The 16,971-nt window shown below is 48.0% G+C and overlaps 1 protein-coding gene and 1 long non-coding RNA gene across 6 annotated transcripts in view; one reads left to right on the top strand and one right to left on the bottom strand.

Moving 5' to 3' along the window:
• The window catches only part of fignl2 (fidgetin like 2), a 19,194-nt gene extending 17,735 nt beyond the window's left edge, over window positions 1-1,459 (bottom strand). For 2 of the 5 annotated variants that reach the window (XM_081707046.1, XM_081707047.1), the window contains exon 1: window positions 1-1,459. This exon is cut by the window's left edge and continues 671 nt beyond it. The gene's annotated coding sequence lies outside the window, so the exon portion shown is untranslated. The other 3 variants (XM_081707043.1, XM_081707044.1, XM_081707045.1) reach the window with 2 other exon arrangements.
• The window catches only part of LOC145653508 (uncharacterized), a 17,654-nt gene extending 3,519 nt beyond the window's left edge, over window positions 1-14,135 (top strand). The window contains exon 3 of the long non-coding RNA XR_014119755.1: window positions 13,729-14,135. This is a non-coding gene — a long non-coding RNA (uncharacterized LOC145653508). The remainder of the gene's footprint in view (window positions 1-13,728) is intronic.
• Window positions 14,136-16,971: the final 2,836 nt, after the last annotated feature.

Genomic DNA, 16,971 nt, shown 5'->3' with positions numbered 1-16,971 from the left:
GCACACTGCTCATGAGCCACGAGAAATAATGTCACCACCTCCCTCAAACTTGATCTGAAAATAAGAAGTCTATTATTAGACAACACCATTCTGGAGCAGGAATGAACGTCCCTCCTGAAGACTCACTCCCCTCAGATGTTCTTGTACTATAATCGGCTTGATCTGAATTGAGCAGAACTTTAAAAGTAGGCTGCCACACAGGGAGCCACGTAAAAGACCCGAGAATCGAGTTAGAGAACTGACACCAAAGTCCTGGACAGGACATCAGCTTCCAGGGACAAGATCATTGGCACAACCGACGATGGTCTGCAGCGCCAACGTGACCGTGCTCCCAGCCAAAGACACAGTACAGAAGACAGACACAAGGGAACCAGGGCCCACCCGCGTGCTTAAGCCCTGACTGTCCAAAATGATTCAGAATTAGGACAAGCCCCCAGCAACACTGCATAGATCTGAGGAGGAATGATACTTAGAACATTTAACCCACAACATTCAAGCTTCTACTTGTGCTGAATACATTTTTCAGAAGGAAAAATTAATTGAGTGAAACTAAGGAATTTATGCCAGAATAACAAGCAATCAGCAGATAAATATTCGTTGTTGCTTTTTACCACATTAGTTAATAGTTGCCAAATGCAGCCCCTGGGGAGCAAGGTTGATTGCCTGCGCTTGGGGGTGTCTGGCCTTTCCCTTCTTCTCATTCATGGTCAGGACACAGAGGAAGGGCAGGAAATCTCTGCAGAAAAACACACTTCAGCAGCCGTTTTTAATTCTCCTGGCAGAAAATGCACCCTAGCAAGCTGCATGAGTGGGAGTGAGCAGGAGTAAGTGTGAGTGAGTGTGTGTGAACATGTGTCGGAGTGTCTGTGCATGAATGAGTGTGTCCGTGGGCATGCATGTGTGTGTGGGGCTGTGCGTGTGCGTGCATGGGCGTGCGTGTGCGTGTATGGGCGTGCATGTCCGTGCATGGGTACACGACTATGCGTGCGTGTGCGTGAGTATACTGCTGTGCGGATCTGTGCAGGTCTACACAGCGCTGTGTGCAGACGTGCGGGGCTGTTCATGTCATGTCATGTGTGATCAAGCTTCTGTGCAGGGTTCTGTACGTCCACGCAAGTCCATCTAGGACCGGGCGTTTGCCAGCGTCTGCACATAGCGCTAATCAGCTGCAGGCCGTTGGGGTTTGGTGACGTGATTTCATCTGGCAGGCAGGCCGAGCAGTGGAGATTAGCCTGGGAGGAAACCCAAGCCCGGCAGCAGTTGCTCCGAGGAGACGAGGGAGAGGTCAGCCAGATTACTGCGGGGTGGCTCAGCTGTTTATTATTCCAATTCTGTCTCTAACAGCTGAAAATTGGACCATTAAGGAGGAGGCTGAAGAAGGCTTAGAGGAAGCCCCCCGCAGGACAGTGCAGAGCTGGAGTCACACATATTTATCCAGCACACAATAACAATGCCATCAGTCTGCTATCAGTAAAGAGTAGTGGATTCTGTTTCTTCTACATTTATTCCCACTCTTTGCTCTCGTATAAGAGACACAGTGGAGAGGAGAGAGAGAGAAGAGGAGAGAAGAGGAGAGGAGAGAGAGGAGAGAGAGAGGAGAGGAGAGAGGAGAGAAGAGGAGAGAGGAGAGGAGAGGAGAGGAGAGAGGAGAGAGAGAGGAGAGGAGAGAGGAGAGAGAGGAGAGGAGAGAGAGAGAGGAGAGAGGAGAGGAGAGGAGAGGAGAGAGAGAGAGGAGAGAGAGAGGAGAGGAGAGAGGAGAGAGAGGAGAGGAGAGGAGAGAGGAGAGGAGAGGAGAGGAGAGGAGAGGAGAGGAGAGAGAGAAGAGAGAGAGGAGAGAGAGGAGAGAGGGAGAGAGAAGAGGAGAGAGAGAGGAGAGGAGAGAGAGGAGAGGAGAGAGGAGAGGAGAGGAGAGAGAGGGAGAGAGAGAGAGGAGAGAGAGAGGAGAGGAGAGGAGAGAGAGGGAGAGAGAGGGGAGAGAGGAGAGAGAGGAGAGAGAGAGGAGAGGAGAGAGAGGGAGAGAGAGGGGAGAGAGGAGAGAGAGGAGAGGCTTGCTGAGCATTGCTCTGTCTTGCAGGAGCCCTGCTCACAGGAAGCTGCATCCCAGACAGCAGCTGCCCTGTGACTGGCCTCTCCTCCTTTTTCCCACTGCGTCCAGTCACGTCCGTGCTGGCTGCTAATCCAGCCGGGACTGTGTGACAGAGGCACTGAGAGGAACATGAACTCGCAGAGCCGTGCGGGAATGCCATACCGGGTGGCCTGACGAGGTCGTCAGGCACAAAAAAAGGTCACCCATGATGTATTTAGATTTTGAAGTCAAAAGTAACCCGGTCTAGCTCAGGTCATACGAGCCAAAAACTTAGATCTGAAGACTTTTATTTTTTCCACTGTAAAACATTATATATCACGTATACATTTACAACAAACATACAAATTCACATTTAAACATTTAATTAAGACATAATTTTTTAAATGTTATAACCTTGCTGCTGTGCAGCGTCTCTGATAGCAAATGTGGAGCAAGACTTAGCACAGTTCTTACCCAGAGTGCTTAGGGAGAGGGTGGTGTGGCATGCTGGGAGAGCAGAGGGGCAGGCTCATCTGAAGTTGTAAGGGGCAGATGAGGGGACTTTACAGCGTGGATTAAAGCCAGAAGTGGCTAACTACTACCCTATTACTGTTAGGAAGAGGTTTGGTTTAACCACATCAGTCAGATTGTGTGTGTGCGTGTGTGGTAGTAGAGGGGTTTGGAGACAAAGAGAGAGTGGATAGAAAGACAGCAACCGTAAAAGCCTTCAGTCATGACATTTAAAAACAGTATGTGGAGAATTCTGATATTCATTCCTTGTTTATCGCATCATGTTAATTTATTAATTAATAAGCAGTTCTGTACTGTAAATTGTTACTTATGTGGACAAAGTTTCAAATTAATCTACGCCCTGCAGGAACATCTGTGTCTGTGTGAACAGTGACTTCTCTGCATCTGAGCCACAGTGTCTATTCCAACTTCATCCAGGTCACCGTGTTACATGTCAGGATCTCTAAAATTAGCCACATTTACAAGCTGACACACGAAAGGGGCAGGAAGACAGCACAGTGCACACAGACGCCACACAGGCTGGTTTACTTTTCTTACACAAGAACACTTTTGTTAACGATCTTAGCGGGATTCGGAGCTAAGTGCAGATGAAAAAGGATTGCACAATAATCTAATTAACAGAGTAGAGATTTCTATCCTCCTTTCACTTTAAGGAAATCCATTCGAGCATCATGTCTCCACTCTTTTTTGCAATCAGTGACAAGCTACTAGAAAAGCCACATGTAGTCGTTGCTTAAAATTCAATCGACTGTTTACACTGTTGTTTAGGGAAAATGATTGAATTCCCACAATATCAAGTGGTGGTGATTTTCTCTGATTCCCAGTGATTGATGGTTGTTGAGGAGAGAGGGGGACCACTGATGCATTGATGAGCGATAGATTCCGTTTCCAAAAGGACAATTCATCTGTCAGGATTGCGTGTGACAAATGGCACTAACAAGTGGTGATCAATGACAGGGATGCATGCAGCCCCATACGGTGAGAGGCATCATGGTACCGCCTGCCAGCCTTACCTTAACTCCCACTGCGCAGCACATGCAGCACACAGCAAGGCAAGGGGCCCGAGACGCTCCAAGCACGATTAGAGCGTTACAGGACCCAGCCCGAAGCCGGAATAATGAGAGGAGTACCAGCGAAGCGTTGACGACGTCTGGAGGGAAACACAGAGACACTAGTGTGAAACCCACCCACAGTGTGGAGGAATCCGCGTGGGTTTCGCCTAGGGGTTAACGGCTGAGCAGGCACAGGCAAATTCCTGGAGGTTTATCAATAAAAGGCAAGCTCCCAGCTCAGAGGAATGGAGCCTGTGTATGTCGGAGCGTGGCGTGAACACTGCGTGTGTTCTAGAAGATTTGAGAACATCAGAGCGGCAGTAAAACTGCATCTGCTCCATCTCGGCCACTAGTTCCACTGACAACACAAAAACAGGCATCCTGTTTCAGCGGCTGCTGTCTGTTCATGCCATGCAGAAAGATGAGGACAGACAGGGAAAATCAAGTCCTAAAAACAAACAAACAAAAAATACTCAACCGGAATATTTCTTTGTACAGCAGAAACCTATAGCTACCATAATTTTTTAAATGTTGCGTACATGTTAACCTCCAGTGACGGCAAATTCCAAAATGTGTGTGTAGCGGGATGTAGGTTCTCACAAGGTTAAACACACTTTGGGTGAGAAAACAGAAGCAGGAAAAGCTGTATGTGGTTGGTTGTGTCAAACACACTCCAGATCAACAGATAGAGTAAGCTGCATTCTGTACCCTGCACCACCCTCGGAGGAACTGCGGCAGGTGTGTGATGGCTGACTGAAATAGATCCGTTCAACAACAGCTTCCTCCCAATCAGCAGCCAGGTTTTTTTTCCTTTCTCCCTCCTCACTTGCTGACCAATAGAAAAGAAGATAAATGCTTCCAATTCAGCTTTTGCGCTCAGGTCTGCGCGACACTCCATCCAAATCCCACATTAAATCCGCAATAGCTTCCAGGCCTGCGTGGCACAGGTCGGATTCAGCGAGCCGTGTTATATGAATGAGATTTCCTCAAATGCCAATATTTATGCACATATATTCTCACTGTGTCTGTGTCTCATTACTGCACCTATTCTAGCTCTGAGATGACAGACCAGCTGCTGCTGACATACGTGCAACAAATATCCCCAAATCTGCAGACAAACCACACACACACACACACACACACACACACACACACACACACACACACACACACGCTGGTACCTTGATGGAATATTGATGCCTTTCATGGAAAAACTGGCCTGCATGATGAAGTCTCTCCACTTCCTGCTCAGAAACACAGAGACCTGCCTCTAGATACAGTAGGGAATTCTCTATATTTATGTATAACAATTCAATATTTATTGGAAAATACAATGATGACACTAAAACAAACTTTAAATTATTTAAGACTTTTCATGAGGTTACTAGTTTTATTAGTTAAAAAAGGATAAATACCTTAGTCCTGCATGACATCACATGGCAAAACCCTACTGTTAACACTGTTAACTGAATTTAAAAAATTGAACTCATGCTGTTCAGACATGAATGGGAGACAGAGAGCTCATCAGAGACAGAGAGGAGTTGTTTGGGATCTCCAGGAGGTCCTGGTGGGAGGGACGGCTCCAAGGAAGGGCTTTTCCCCTTCTGGTACTTTGGATAATTTAATCACCCATTAGGTTTCCCAGTGTCTGTCATTCCCAATAATTTGTCTTTAATTGAGTTCCCAATCAGTCATCCATCAGAGATTAACGTAATCCACAGAGGCACAGACACCACGCTAGTCTGGGAGATCCATGTTGTGGACATGTAGGAACTGTGTGCTGTTCAAGTTGTTGGACATCAGACCTTGAAAAGGACATTGGTGTGTTGGACAACGTTCTGGACTACAGTAGTTTCACAGTAACTGCAGCACTTTTACAAGATTCATAGTCTTTCATTTCAGCAACAAAGCCACGGAGTTCATTTTTACGGTGATTACACTCCATACCAAGTATCTACACATCTGTCTGTATACTTGGACCTTTCCAGGGATTTCAGATTTTTATGGTTTAAGATTTTTATGTTTGCTAGAGTGTAGACCTGTAGCTAATAACCATAAACAGACCAAGAAAAAAAAGAAGTAAAGCACATTTTTCTCTCTCTCTCTCTCTCTCTCTCTCTCTCTCTCTCTCTCTCTCTCTCTCTCTCTCTCTCTCTCTTTCACACGTGTGCGTACGCGCGCACACACACACACACCCCCGCACGCGCGCGCACACACACCCCCGCACGCGCGCGCACACACACACACACACACACACACACACACACACACACACACACACACACACACACACACACACACACACACACACACACACACACACTTCTGTTGCTGGTGCATGCAAAGCCTTCAATTAGTGCCTAAGACATCAGTGTTCCAAGGTTGAAGTATACATCTGTCTGAATGATTTTCAATTACATAGGCCACTCCCGGCCACTTACAACAACCCAGTTACACACACACACACACACACACACACAATGCTCCAGGGCTGCAGAGTATGACATATTCAATGGTTAATTGTATAGCAAGCATTATTCACTGTTCTCTCTTTTACGATGCGGTCCATTCGCTCATTTCTTCAGAATGGCTCCACTACGGCTCGCTGGTGCTCCGAACTCTCCTCTGTGTCTGAGCAGTGGGAGAGGGAGTCATGCATCATGCATGTAGGCACAGTGCATCTCTGTGCAACCAACTGCATAACTGGTAGAACATACTTAGAGCAGCATGGGACTGGATGTCACTGAATTCATTCTTCAATAATCTTTTTATATTTACTGTATAGATCCGATGGGTTTAAGGTTTAGTAATCCCTCAGGAAAAAAACCCAAAAAAAAACTCAGCAAGAAAGTTGTCATCTACAGAATTCAGATTCATCTACAGAATCCATCCATAAGCCCATTCGCTTGTTGGGATTTTAAACAACATTGCGAAGGTCGGATAACTTTTACTCTGACAATTCTAGGACAGTAAATATATGCATCAAGGTCATTTTACACCTGCACTGAATGAGGTAGGGCTGGAGATCGAGGTGTGCAGAGCTAGAACAGAAACGCTTTCCTGCGCCGTTGGTGAGCGCTCACATTTCCTGTAGCTGGCCGGGGCAAGGCGGTGCGGACGCGGTGTGATATCAGCCAGTCCTACGTTCTGTTATCCCCCAGCCGGTGGACATCCCCATTAAAAAGCGGGTCAACAGCTCACACTCTCACTGCGCAAGAATTATTCATCAGTGCAGGACAGTGAGTTTACATCATGTTTTAAAGAAAGGGACCTGCAAAGGTTCGCAAGATGGTCTCGGAAAATAGGTAAGGACAAAAATGCTTAATCACCAGTGTGGTGACGTACCCTCAAAAGTCCTGTAGATGATTATTATGTATTTGTATAAATGTCTACAGCAGTATCTGTAACATTTGAACAACAGGCCAGCTCACTCTGTCCGGAGTCCAGACAGGAGGCAAAGTGAAAAATAAATGAATAACTTTTGTCAGGTTGGATTGATTGTATGCCGATCATATCACGTTAGTGATTAGAATGCTTGTAAAGTCACTTGCGTTGTTTTTGTTATTGATATTTTTAATAAAATGAAAGAGTGGGAGAGTGTCTCCAGGTCATCCCTCACACCCCGTATGTAGGCATCTGAACTTCCTGTGGTTGGATTATTCAGGCTGCAACACCTCGGTCATTCTTTAGCCACTGTCAAGGTGGCCTCTCTCCACAGTGATCTTGCCAGGATTCTGTCATCTCATTTGCGCTGAAGGCCAGCGGCATTGCGACCACGCACTGGGGACCAAACGCCCCGTGTCGGGCCAGGAATGCTTGTCTGTCCGGTCAGACCTGCCCGAACGCAGAAATTTCAGCGAAATCTTGAAAGGAGCTGACGAGAGTTCCCTGCGAAGAGCTCCGAGATCTGTATCTATCTCAGTCCTTCAACAGGGCACTGGGAAAACTCAGAAGAGTAAGACACTGGTTCAGCCGAAGTGCATTTGAGTTCACTCCTCATTCTCATCAGACCTTCTGTTGAACCGATAACAACAAATGTCTTTCTAAAGAGAGCTATTAGAAAATTAGTTCACTTAGAGCCAATTACATAGCCAAGCTATCGTGGATGACCCAGAAAGCACAGTGCCTAGAGGTTCTATTTTTGGAATTGACAGTACAGGTCCTAGCACGCAACGGACCTCCGTGAAGTACCACCGCAATTATCACTGTCACATCTGTGTAATAGATGTGTGTTCTGCAAGACTATGACGTCTGCGAGATATTTTCACCACCAACCAATTCTGTCTCCTCTTCAGTTAAAGGGCCAGTGTTTTAAAAGGGATTGTTTGACTAAAACTGCTGTTTAATGCACAGCAATTTTATACATAAACCTAAATCAAACTTTCTCCTCCTCTTACTTGGTTGGTTTTGGTGAGCTACTATAACTTGTATTTGAGCTATTCATTGATAAAACACTTTGACTTCAGTATTGTTTGATGCCACGGCCCACCTCTACTAACTACTACTAGCGTGGTGGAACTCCTCGTTTGTACGGTCTGGCTTTGTTCACTGTGAATCCAGCCGCGGTTAAACCCATAAAGCACCACGTGTCACTTCTGAAATAAATCACAGCTGTACAGTTATCAGTAATGATGACAAACATTTGTCCCACTTTAACGGAGTGGACAAGGATTTCCTGCTAGCGCACTCGCACGTGCCAATAGCAAGATTGGCAGGCTTTTCATTGCGGGCCAGTCTATGTAAATGAAAGGTGGAGTCTTTCAGTGATACTTTGAAAGAAATAGCTTTTCCAGGAAGGTTACTGCTCAGCCATAGCACATCAGTGACACCCCAGCATATAACAGACTTTAAACACCTTCTCAGAGGCACGGACTTCTAAGCGTAGCCGTGCGTGTGGTGGGCCTGCTTGCGGGAAATGAGATGACTCATAATGCTGACACACACTCACGTTGTGGTCAGAATGCTGGAGTGAGATCAATACGAGGCGGCTCACAGCTGGCGCCTGGTCCAAGAGCACCAGAATACAGGAGCTCTGGCACGTGCCTGACAATTGCCGTAAAATGCCCAGAAGTGCTATGTGCTCGGAAAGGGAACTATTAAAGCCTTCTCCACATCCAATGGAGAAAATCCAGAATGAAAAGTAAAGAGTTCTTCCTCAAGAGCAACCGTATTACGGCATTATTTCATAGCATTTTATTTGATTGTTTATTGGTTTGTTTGTTTGATTGGCAAATTTAGGAGCAAACCCAGGAAAAATGTCACCTGGACATAATCAGTGTTGGTAAAGTAAATTATGGGAGACCTCATGGAATCGCCATATACTCAGAGATGTACAGTAGTATTAGTCTTTTATCCAGCACCGTATTAATATTCAAGTTTGTAGTGAAGGACACAACGTTTCATATCATATACGGAATGTTAAGTGAAGACTATTCATTAAAGGACTTGCAGTGTTTTACGAGAATGAGAAAAGCAAACCCCAGTAGCATGTTTCTGTCGTGTGAGTGCCGTGAGCCGCTGCGATGCTGCTGTCCGAGGCAGGGGAGAAGAACAATCACCTGTATATCTCATGCCAATGAGCAGGAAATCAATAGCTCTTCCTATAACAAGCATCGATCACGAGGCAACAGTGCAAGCCCGTGCAGCGCCGAACCCCAGCGAAGTAGATCCCACACAAAATTTAATAACAATGCAATATACACACAGCCACGGGCAACGAGAATGAGCTCGTGATACATATAACTTTAATAACCATCTCCACAGGGCTGACATATAAACCGCATATTAGAATCATGGGCATATCAGACAGGCGGCAAGCTCTCCGAGAGCACACCATCACCAGGAGATGATATTGTCCCTATACAAGAGACCCTTTGTCATAAAAAGAAAGCCCAGTTAGTCTCTCCACAGTCCAGTGGCATTTATGGCTACACACAATTTCACCTCCCGTTCTCATCCAATTCTAAGGTATACCATCATTCGCAAGGCTAGAAACTTTCAACAAGGAAGCCAAGACGTTTCGTTTTTTTAACTTTACTTTTCACTTCCACAGAGGATGCATTTAATGCCAGCAATTTCCCCATGTCCAGACCCACCCAGAGAAAGGTTGCGATGCCGGCACACCAGGGCCCCTGTGTGTAAAACTAGACCGAATCAGCCATGTGGTCATAAAAAGCATGGAGCACGCAACACCTCTGCCATTTCCACATCATCTCTGCTGGGTTCCTGCTTCATTTAGTGGATGGAGCCCCCCCAATGAAAAACACATAAATCCAGGTCTTCTCACAAATATGCCCAGAGAGATGAAAAACAAAGGCTTGAATGGTAAAGTTTCATTATGGCTTGGTTCAGAGCGCTCTGCCGCAGTGCTGGGCTCAATCTATTTGACTTCAAACAGATGTCTGTTATGATAATAGCCAGCACTGCTGCCTCTGCTCATATATTGCATGGACACAAAAAAATATTTGAACCTGGCAACCAACTAGAGGTACAAGCTCAGGGCCTCTTGTTTTTAATCTGACTTTGTAAACATGCTTTCCTGCAATGCCTCCAACCGAAATGCCCAGATAACCGAGTCCCATCTCTGGAGGAATGTCCATGACCTAGAAATGCCTCCAACCGAACTCAGTCCCAGTATTTGCTGCACTGGGTCTTATCAGAATGTAAACAGCACACTGACCAAACGGTAAGTCAGAAACACGGTGATCTAAGCACGGCCTCAAACTGCACTGATATTCAAGGCCAAAGGACAGCCACGACAGCAATCAACCACACCTCAACCACACATCAAACACAAGTACCACACAGGAATGGGGCACACACACGCACACACACACACGCACACACACACACACAGACTCACGCAATGAGTACTGACTCAGTACTGCTAATGCTATGACGCGATTATGGAAATCATTCTTGCAGGCGCGCCAAAGGCATTTATCACGAAGACGAATCACCTCCTGGATTTGTTGGGGGAATCAGAAACTCTTCTGAACGTTGCTGGTTGTTTATGAGGTTGAGGCAGGGCCTTCTGTTACCACGGGGATTTGTTCTGCTAGCCCTGTAAAAGATTAGCCCTCCAAGAGAGTGAATGGACTTGATTAGCTAGACAGCAATTTAATGGGACTGTCGGAGAAGGCAACAATAAATCAGCTTTTTGTGATTAAATAGGGGCCGCAGTAAAAGTTATACGTCCACTGATCAATAATTATTGAATGTTTCTTCTTCCTGCACTATGACGAGAAAAAAAAGGTACAAGGACGAAGTCAAAATTTCCTTAATGAGCACAGCAAAAACAAGGAGTATGGCGAGTGTGAGTGTGTGTGTGTGAGTGTGTGTGTGTGAGTGTGTGTGTGTGAGTGTGTGCGTGAGTGTGTGAGTGTGTGTGTGTGAGTGTGTGTGTGTGAGTGTGTGTGAGTGTGAGTGTGTGTGAGAGACAGAGGGAGAGAAGAAGAGAGAAGCACTAAATGAAACTACGTCTACTGCTGGAATCTGCACACAGAACCAAAAGTGCTCAGAAATAAGACAAGAAGAGGCCTGAACTGAAATAGTGGGACGTGAGAGAAAAAGAGTGCCCAGACAGAGCCCTTCTGCGTCCCCCCTGCTGTGTGGCAGGAACACAGAGGTAAAGGATGCTGGCTTGGACACTGTTTAGTCACACGTCCCTGGAAATAAACTAACATCACGTGCCAGAGCACCTCTGTGTCTAGGAACAGCAAACGAATGATGCGCGAAGGCCACAAGAAACTGCGGAGCCAAACACTGCCACGCTGAAGAGAGAGAGATGGTTCAGACGCGCGGCTTAACCTTGCTGAAAAATACAGGTCTTACAATGAGCAGGACAAAAGGAGAATACTCACTGTAATTACCATTCTCTTACTCAGGGCCTGTTTTTCCACATTCGACTTTGTTTCTTTCACTCGAGAGAGCAATACTCAGGCTTTGTGTCTGAATGGTGTGGGTCTGTAATTCTATACCTCAGCACAACACAAACTCACCATTCAACACAATACAAACCGTAACAAAAAGCCCACAACAACCTTGGTGTGCTGCATGGGTTATATAAATAACTAACTCTGTTGTGACAAACATTTCCAGCATCACTTTGTAGTTTGGGTGCAGAGGCCGTGTTATCAGTCACGAGCCTGTCTCTCTGGTTGTAATTAGGCAGGGGGGGCGGAGCCTGCCGGAGCTCCACGCGGCTGCGTCCTGCTCCTGCATTCCTCTGGGCCTGCGGGCCGACGGGCTCGCTGTCCGTGCCTGTCGCTCATCACCCCGCCGGGGCATCCTGCTGCCGCCCTCCCCCGGCCGCCTGGAATCCGCTGGATCTGGACAGTGTTTCCCTCTGTACTGGCCTCCTCCCTGATAGCTTAATGGCCCTACGCGAAGGGCGCCATGGCAAAAGAGAGAGAGTGCACATAAAAGTCATTTGGCGTATTATCCCTGGTGCAGCCTGGAGCAGGGGGCTAAAGACTTCCCCCGGCAACTCCTTGAGCTCACACAAGCCGAGCATTGCTCGCACTCAGGGAAAGGTTCTGTTTGCTCAGGGTTTACAGCAGACAGAGGGGATTTGAGACACTGAGCTGCTGACATAATACCACAGCAAGCCAGGCGACAGCCCTGAGCATTACCAAACAACCTTAAAACAGCGGGACAGGATACTGGGCATGGAGAAAGCGAAACCCAGCAGGAAAAGTGTTCTTTTTTCCCACCCATACGGAGCCGCGGTCCCAGTCGCAGAGCCGTGCAGCCAAATCAGCCTGCTGTCTGGCGAAGGGACTTCAGCTCGTACACAGAGGGCTACAGGCTGTCTGTGCGTTTGTTTATGCCTGAACACGGCCCCGTAAGGCCCACTCAGGGCGTCTACTCCATCACGCTGCTCTTTGTCAAGGCTCTGGACATTTTCATCACGCTGCAGCCAGGCAGATCCTCTGAGCCCTGGAGGGGGAACACCTCACACAAAACTGTGGAATTGAAAAACCTGAAATCACGACATGCTCCCCTGACGGTGTGTGCACGAACGTGATGATGATGGGCGCTCCAGGAAGTGTGTTTCCTCACATCACTCCTCCCTAGACTGTCCCTCCTCATTCCTCCCTGACGCAGTGAAACCTTGAGGGCCACATTCACCACCGTCATGAGGTCAGAGGTTGCCGATAGATATTCTATTGCAAACAAACAAACAATAAACATGCTACAAGGTGATAAACAAGATTCTTTCATAAACAAAATGGTTTGTATTGCTTTTCATGGAGAGGGAGGGAGGTAAAGTGGGATTGGAGAGAGAGAGAGAGAGAGAGAGAGAGAAAGAGACAAAGAGAGGAAGAGAGAGAGAGTGAGGGGGGAGAGAGAGAGAGAGAGAGAGAGAGAGAGAGAGAGAGAGAGAGAGAAGAAGACACTTACTGACCTTCATGGTTCTGTGAACAGTCATGACGTGTGCAGCTCAGCCTCTCATCCCTCAGCTGATGGTCAGAAATAAACTCCGCATCCATTTTTATGAGCAAAAGAGGAGGAGCCAGTCCGCTCTGAGGATAACGCGGGTCCCTCCGGGTCCCTACAGCCCAGACCACACTGAGGGCCTGACACTGAACCAGGGCCCAGCCCCTGCCCGAGCGCCATGTGTGGAAGAGGGGAAGGATAGGATTATGGGTGTGGATGCAGCTCTCAGGGTTACTCTCAGCTGCAGTGGGCAGTTTTTATTGCAGCTCCCGCACCCGCCCGGACATTACACCGCATAATTGACTTTGGAGTTGTCACAGATGGTGCCACTTGATTTAACCGACGGCCTGACATCTGGGCTCTCAAGGACAGCAGCGCACCGTGCGGAGAATGACGCAATGCTCAGAGCGAGGCGTTGTCTTCTGCATCTCAGGGCAGACTTAGCTGGACTGGCCACAGAGGGACGAAGTTTGTAACGCCGACCCTACGGCAGACAGGAGCGGGTGTGTGCGCCGCGCGAGAACGCTGACGACAGCAAGCCGTGGAGCTAGTGTTTCACTGGCCATATTCCCCGAGCTCCGTTTCCCATGCGGACACCCGCACTGACCAGCCATGTTGGCTTTCCTTTTCTGGTTTCAGTTTCAGGTTCAGTCGGATTCAGACGCGTCGGCCGGGCGAGCGTGAGACCTACGCCACACGGATCCAGTGCTCCAGTCTTGAGGGAACGCACACGAGCACCTCCACTCTGGCACACTCCACTTTCCAACACACACACACACACCTTCCTCCTTTAAAGAGATATTCCTATTTGTATTTTCCTATTTTTGCCACTATCAAGCATTGCCCTGAGTGAAGGCTTTTCCATAAAAACTTTAGTTTGCCAAATCTGCTGAGTACTGTGGAAAGTTTGCTAGTCTGTTAGTCTGCAGGCTAATACACATAACTAGCAGACAAGTGAAATATGAATAAAAACAATAAATATCGAAATATTTAACATATTTTACATTTTGTTACATTTCCAGCTCTGCCAAGACAATATAAAAAAGGAAAAGACTGCAAACAATAGCTACTGTCATACTTTACTTACAGTATGCTCGTACCCTTTAAACAACATCAGTTAGTTATCTCATTTGTTTGTAACACTGTTACACAGCAGAGTGAAATACTCAGTTATTATTCGTATCCTCATCATCATCTGCACATTATTTGCATGTTAGGTTATATTCTCTACATGGTCATGTTTAAGACTGCGGACATGCCCCCCTGCTTTCACAACCTCCCAGACAGGATGAGGCTTCACTGACAGTCTCTCTTAAATATTTATGCAGGGGATGAAGGAGCAGTGTGTCATCCTCACCTTCTTGTGCTTCTGTATCAGCAGAGTATGCCTCACACACACACACACACACACACACACACACCCTGATCGTCACAGCTACGGCTACTGGCTGAGTCACTGGACAAAGAGCAGCCTACAGTGCTACATCAGGCCTTGACAATGACCCTCCGAACCAGCCACCTGGCCCACTTTAATTAATTGTCCTAGTCTACCATAATTCCAGACATGGGGTTGGTGACACCTCTGGGCAAGTTTTCCACAAAAACGCTTTGTGGTCCAAATGTGGTTCAAATAGAATTTCCCAGGTACTGTGCAACAGGGGAGGGTGATGGGAAGCTGTCCTCGTGATTCTTGCAGTCAGTCCAGTTCTTGCTGCTTCTTACTGAGGCACAAACATCAAAGCTAAACACACACACACACACACGCCCCTAACATAGTAAGGGTGTTAGCCCCACGTACACTTGAGAGGGCAGCATTCTACCTAGATACCACACTTCCCACGATCCCCGTCCTGTTAAACGAAGGAAGGCTGCTGCCCAAATGAACAGATCACCTTTTCAAAAGTGCCTTTGTGTCCCAGGTCGCAGCAGCTGGGAACAATTAACTTCCAGGTCGCAGCAGTTAGAGCTGCCATGCCGTGCAGTATGGTCCCTACCCACGTACAGACCACTGCACTGCAAGCAGTGCAAGCATTTGCACTTCAACCATCAACCCTCACTGCTTAAACTACTGTTCTGGCTGGTTCGGCCTTAGAGCTGTTCGATGCAAGTATGTGCATGAGATCTGAAAGGGGAACAGAAGAGCAGTTCACTGAGACGTAAAGCCCCACATCCACCGCTCCGTTTCCACCGCACTCCCGGAGTTTTCTCCCTGAGTCTGGTTGCTAACAGAAATAATAAATTGCAATCCGACTTCAATCAATGACGAACTGGCCTGAACCCCCTAATTCCTTAAGAAAGGGCGGCGGGCCGAGAAATCAATTTACAATTTCCATGAGCAGCAGCTTGCTGAAGAGAGGGGGCTGGAGCTACAGCCCTGTGATTACAGGCATCTCCCCACAAACACGGGCGGACAGGGCCGATCGATGGGGCAGGGGACAGGCCGCGGCCGGCCGCCGCGCCGCCATTCACGTACGGGCGGCGGTCAATACGCTGACAGGTATCAGGCAGGAGTAGATGATTAGTGCTACGCTGATGGGCAGCGAAGAGCGCATCGGCAGAACCAGACTTCCTGGAGACTGAAAACAAGAGGATAAGTGAGAGAGAGAGAGAGAGAGAGAGCGAGGGAGAGAGAGAGAGAGAGAGAGAGAGAGAGAGAGGGAGAGAGAGAGAGAGAGAGAGAGAGAGAGAGACACAGCGGGAGCTGGGCAAGAGGACATGGGGGGGTCTGAATGTGGGGTCAGTGGAAAACATGCTGTTGGTACAGAATATTTATGTCACAAAAAATTGCTGAGTCATCATTCAGTATCATAAATTGCTTCTTTTGTCTCTTGTGTGCGCGCGCACACACACACACACACACACACACACACACACACACACAGCATGTGTGCGCCAAATGTGGTAATGTGAAGCAGGGCTACAGAGGAGGTTCTTGGGTTTTGTTTTGAGAGTCGTGCAGAAGCTGAGCAGGTTTGGAGGGTTAAACGCTGGCAAACAGCAGGCAGAGAGAACAAAAGCAGCCATTGTGAGATGCGGACATCCCCGGAAAGGAGAGGCCCCGCAGAAAAGCCCCGCCAGCCACTCGCCCTGGGCCTTTGTGAGTGCTGGGGAGTGCAGCCACGCATGACAGATGTCCTGCTATTGTCCCGCCACTGCCTCCTCTCTGCCTCCTGGCATTCCAGGAGACACACCCCACGCGCGGGTTCACGCGTGTGTGTGAGCATGAGACACAGCACACTGCCGCCACGTTTCCAGAATCCGTGCGGAGCTGCAAGTGTGTGCGCGTGCGGGTGTGTGCGGTGGGGGGCGGGGGGTGTAAACAGAGCCCCTCTCTGAAGTGTGAAGAGCGCAGGCGGCCAAAAGTTAGCCAAACCACGCCATACATCTCCCAAGGTGCTGTCACTCAAACACATATACACACACACACACACAACATTCATAACATACACACTCAACATTGATAACATACTCCAAACACATCTGAGCACAACCCCCAATAAAGACATCAAGCAGCAAGCCGAGGCTGCCTCCCATAAACAGCCCTGTCATTACATCTGCAGGCACACAGGGCCGAATCCCTTCAGCTGGACCCAATCTGGGGTGATGGAGCATGGCAGGGACTCTTCAGGCTCTCCACGAGAACCTTCAGTGCTCCGTGCTACCGTGCGATGCCGCGTGTGTGCGCATGAGAGCTGGCCAACATTAATTCACCCCAACAGCTACAATGTTCTCCGTCCATTCTCTCATCTTGATTTGACCTCAAAAGCAGGTTGGGGGTACTTATGTGTGAGGATCTGCACACCCCAACAACACCACAGCCCATCATAGCTCATCACAACAAACACACGCGCAAGGATCTGCTAACCTCAGCTCGCGATCCGG

Source organism: Electrophorus electricus, chromosome 24 (genome assembly GCF_041902795.1).
Source record: "Electrophorus electricus isolate QZ-2024a chromosome 24, ASM4190279v1, whole genome shotgun sequence".
Lineage (NCBI taxonomy): Eukaryota > Metazoa > Chordata > Actinopteri > Gymnotiformes > Gymnotidae > Electrophorus > Electrophorus electricus.
This window is presented reverse-complemented; position numbering and strand designations above follow the sequence as displayed.